At 41.3% G+C, this 5,163-nt stretch overlaps 1 long non-coding RNA gene across 1 annotated transcript; it reads left to right on the forward strand.

The window, feature by feature from the left end:
• Nucleotides 1–229: 229 nt before the first annotated feature.
• LOC115653040 lies at nucleotides 230–4,775 on the forward strand. The gene is made up of 3 exons (XR_004000825.1): nucleotides 230–241; nucleotides 1,712–1,718; nucleotides 4,620–4,775. It is a non-coding gene; the product is annotated as an uncharacterized LOC115653040 (long non-coding RNA).
• Nucleotides 4,776–5,163: the final 388 nt, after the last annotated feature.

Consider the following 5,163-nt stretch of genomic DNA (forward strand, 5'->3'; position numbering starts at 1 on the left):
CTAAACCTCTCCATCTAATCAAACATCATACAGTGGAAACTGAAAATAGCCCCAAATCTTACAACTTTCCATTGGGCTGCTAGAACTGGTAAGCTATACCACCTTCATCAGTGGAATATACAGTTTATTTGAACCAGAGCTACTGGCTTGGCAGAAATGACTATGTGATTGGAACTTGTAAGTTCCACAAGAGCTTGCTTGAATGGTTCCCACAAGTGTTTTTAGTATAAATGATAGTCTTGTCACCTGCACGGATTCATTTACTAGCAGTAGTTGTTTGACTCAGTTTAAAAAATATTGTAAACTACTCCCTTGAATGTGTTCTCTACTCTTAGAACAAAAAATGACCAACTAGCTTCAAATCTAGGAAGGGCAAGAAGGAGAATGTTTTCACTCTGAGACCTGCCGTATCATCTGCCTCAAGCAAATTTTCACAGTTGAGTTATATGAGCAGGTTTTAAAATTGAAATAATGTCATATCCTTGACCACAGCAGCATGAATGGTCCTGCTAGACTTGCAAATGATCTTATGAACAAGTTGGTAGTTAAGACACTATTGATATCATAGTGTAAAAAGTGAATATAAAGTAGCTAATAACTTGTTGCTTCTGCCAGTCAAGGTTATTTGTGGGTCACCATCAGGACACAGTTTGGATATGTAAGACTTCTGTAAGATTACAAAGTTTTGGAATATGAAATGTTAGGAGGAAAAAGTAAATGATTAATGGTAAATATGATCTGAACATTAAACATCAGAAAACTGAGGAAATCTGCAATAAGGAAATGACAAATTGGTTTCATCACACTTAGTAGTTAGTTTATATCAATGTAAATTCAATAATAGACAGTATTTTAAATTTATATATCTTTTATTGACAATCTTATTTTCCTACCTCTAGAACAACACTACTATAATATGTCATATTTCAAGATAGTTGTTTCTTTTACACTACCATTTTTTATTTAAAATAACATTGCATGTTACAACTTAATTATAAATCCATGAATTACTATATGCAATACCTAAGAATGAGCTCCAAAGCATACCAGGAATCCTGTTCTATCGGATCATCTGAAAGGTTTATGTTTTGGAGTGTCACAGCCATGATATTAAAGGAGACAGGTCATGCCTGACCTACTGTTGCTATAACCATAGGATGATAACAAATTCTTCAAGTGTTTTACAACCTTCCGTCATTCAAGAAAAGTTGCAGACAGATGTTTTCCATCAGACTGATAGTATGTTCTCACTGATTTCATTAAACTGTCATTTTAAAAACTGCTTCAATTTCAAACCCTTTTCTGCTTTCTTAGTTTTAATGTATTTCTCTGTAACTTGGATGACAGAAGAGGTAGCCTTTATTCTTATTGTGTGTAAATTTGCCAAAGATTAGGCCATGCACACACACACACTAGCCCACACTGAACTGTATGTAATTGTGCAATAGCAAACTGGTTTAGGGCAAGCACAGGTTTAAGGATTTATACTTATTTGTCTCCAAGCCTGAGAAGTGTTATAATGTATTAAAATGCTTTGAAGTGAAACATTTATGCAACTTTCTTTTGAAAGACTCAGCTGTAGCGCATATAGTTCACGCAACATACAAAATAGATGCTTCAGCTCTTCCCAAATAGACATAAAAGAAAGATTCCAGAATAAGCACAGCAAATAAACTGTATAATTGATTTAAACGATCCTTTAGCAAGACAGGCATTTGGTTCCAAAGCCTGAGAGTCAAGGATGTAATTCCCCTGCTCCTAAGCAATTCCATGCTTGCTTTTTTTGGCCTTGGAAATTTTCAGTTCTTGTAAAAATGTTGCCCTTAGGAGGTAAGAACTCAGTAAAACAATAAAAGAGATGTTTCATAAGACAAATGTTTTCAGAAGTTTTGTAGGAGCAGAAGCATGGGAAATCAGGTGATATTCATCCAGTACTAGAACTTTATATACAGAAATGAAGAAAATAGTTTATCTTACTTCTTTTCACATTACTAGATAATATGGGCCAAATCCTGACATCTAGCCAAACTGTACAGCGCACTAGTCAGCAGAGAGTGAAATGGTGACTTAAAGATCACATTTGCACTTTCCTGATCCAGGGGCTGTAGTGTGCAAGTTTAGTCCCCTGGTGTAATTGAGATCAGCCCTCAGCCTGTTTGTACTTACACAAGCTACATAAGACACCAAAGGTTTGGAATGAAGACTAGGCATCAGTGTGGTGCAGGAACATTTCAGTCACACATCCATTCCTATGGCTATGCTACAGCAGAGTATGTTGTGAGGGTGGTGTAAGAACCTCTGTTCAGACCTGCTTGTGCTGGAGCGATCATCTTAGAGCTACAGACAGATTCCACCAAAACTGCGGCTCAAAATGGTCACATTGCAAATTAAGAATCCACCCCTCTATGTGTAATGATGCTATACTTAATCATGGAGGTAGCTGCAGTTCAATGGCATGGCCTTGAGAAGTGATTCCTCTAACTATCTACATACATGTGTGTATCTAAGCAAATTATTTCTGAAAGCAGAGGGGATGTGTGGAGGAATGGGAGGTCAAGTGCCCCCAGATTGGCCTGCCTGGGGCAGAGAGTGAGGGGGCTCTGTCCTTCTCTCTCTGTGCCTCCCTCCTCCCCTGGCATGTTCGCCACTCTTCCTGGTAGCCAGGCAGGGAGTGAGAGGTAGCTGCAGTTCTGCCTGACTTCTGCCTGAGAGAGCCTGGCTGGAAGGCGGTGGTGGTCCAATCCTTTCTCAGGCTTGGCTGCTGGCAACAGGGGCTGAGCAAGCTGGAAATGTGCCGGGGAGGAGAAGAGACTCCAGCTTCCTCAGCCCCTGTCCCCGGTAGCTGGGGCAGCAGCGGGCTGCCCCCCACCCAAGCCCAACTGCCAGGGACCGAGGCCGAGTAAGTTGGACCCTCCTTCTTCTGCAGCATGTTCGGCCTCTGTCCCCAGCAGCTGAACCCACTGCTGCCTCCCAGCCAGGCTCTCTCAGGCAGAAGCTGCTCCATCCCACTCCCCGCCTGGCTACCAAGGAGAGTGGCAGAAAGTGCGGGGTGAGGGAGGGGCAGGGACAGGACAGATCTCCCTCCCCCTGCAGGTAACATGGGGTAGGGAGAGTGTGGTGGGCTGGGCTGGGCACAGGGCTGCAGTGTTATTGGGGAGAGGAGACATGGGGTGGTCATATGTTTTCCATTTTAGATTGCGCCCTTCACTATGGGGAGGCACGAGTTATCTGTTTTTGAAAGTTCATTAAAACAGAGGCAATTCAAGAAGAATGGAATAAAATAAATGTCATATTGATCTACATAAAAGGAAACAAGGATGATACTGGTAATCAATTTCCAATGAGTGTTATATCTAGCCTTACCAAAATAATGGCTCAAATATTATGATCCTACTCCCAGTGAAATTCTTGGTAAAACCTCTTCTCCCTTATAGGAAATATGGTCCACTGGTTCAGGCACTAGTTTAGGACTTGGGCAGAGGTGGGTTCTATTTCCTGCTCTGCCCCAGACTTCCTGTGTGACATTAGGCAAGTCAATTTCTTTGTGCCCGTGTTCCCCATCAGTAAAATGGAGACAATAGCACTTTTCTACCTAGATTATTAGAGTTGGAAGGGACCTGAAAAGATCATCTACTTCAACTCCTTGCTCAAAGCAGGACTAAGTCCCAAATGGCCCCCTCAAGGATTGAACTCATAACCCTGGATTCAGCTGGTCAATGCTCAAACTACTGAGCTATGTTCTGAGGATCAATACATTGAAGAGAGTGAGACACTCAGGTACTACAATTAAATAGATAAAACCAATAGAGGCTTCAATGGCAATCAGAGCAGGCTTATGCAAAAGTCACTGACCTTCTAGAGTATAAAGGAATTATGAGAAATAATCAAAAGGGATTTACAATGAATAAATCTGGAGTGATGAACATGTTTATTTTTACAGAGATTAAATTAATGGATGAAAGAAACAGTACGTGTAAATGTCTGGATTTCAATAACGCATCTGCTATGCTTTCTCTCAAAATTAATCCAAATGGGTTTTGATGTGAATTCTGTCACTTGGGCTGAAAACTGTCTGAAGGAAAATCATAATTCTTGTTGTAATTTTTGCAATGATTTCCCCATAAGTTTACAGGGCACTTTTCAAATACAAAGCACAATCCCTGCTGTGAAGAGTTTATTAAACTTCAGGTCTGATTCCACAGTCCTAGGTAAAGTGGGATTAAAATACTATCATTCAGATGTGGCAACATTTTATGTGCAGTTTGAATTCACTTTGCACATGTGCAAATGATGACACGAAGCTGTAGACAAACAGCCCCCCAACCCCCCACTATGTACTGATGTAAGTAACAAGGAGGGCAGAAGAACAGTCCAGGGGATGAGGCCAGAGAAAAGTTGGAATCTCTGGAATGATGCTGTGCTGTGGTGTTCCTATCTGCTAGAATAGCCATTTCCTCCCTCAATTTGTTCTAACTTTCTCCAGAAACTGAAGGGGAATCTTGAGAACATATTTATTAAAACTGGTTGGAAAACAGTGGAAAAAATGTAAAAACATTTTTGAACATATGAGCACCAATAATAATTTGTTTAAGGCCAGTTTCTGCCTGACTCTTCTGCAGTTTGCAAGAAGCTGGCAATTGGCAGCAGGGGATGGATCACTTGATGATTACCTATTCTGTTCATTCCCTCTGAGGCACCTGACATTGGCCACTGTTGGAAGACAGGATTCTGGGCTAGATGGACCTTTGGACTGACTCAGTATGGTCGTTCTTTTGTACTTACGTTCTAGTTACGCAGTGGTGGGGAATGGAACAAAGAACTTTCTCTTTTGTTTCAGAGTGGTAGCCATGTTATTCTGTATCAGCAAAAAGAACTAGGAGTACTTTGATAAATGTGTTAGTCTCTAAGGTGCCACAAGTACTCCTCATTCTTCTCTTTTGTGTGGTCCATGTAATGGCCAGGCAGTGTTGCAGTGCTCGTGCACATGGAATTGCAAGAACTACTTCCTCCATAATCCCATGAGGTCTGCAGTTCTCCAAATGGGGTAGGGAGAGGGTGGAACTATGTCCTCCCTTCCAACAGGCCAGTTCAAAGGAAGAAGGGTACACCTCATTAAGGAGTACAGCAACTCTGGAGTGATGCATCTATATGCCACCACTTCTA

Source organism: Gopherus evgoodei, chromosome 6, assembly GCF_007399415.2.
Source record: "Gopherus evgoodei ecotype Sinaloan lineage chromosome 6, rGopEvg1_v1.p, whole genome shotgun sequence".
Lineage (NCBI taxonomy): Eukaryota > Metazoa > Chordata > Testudines > Testudinidae > Gopherus > Gopherus evgoodei.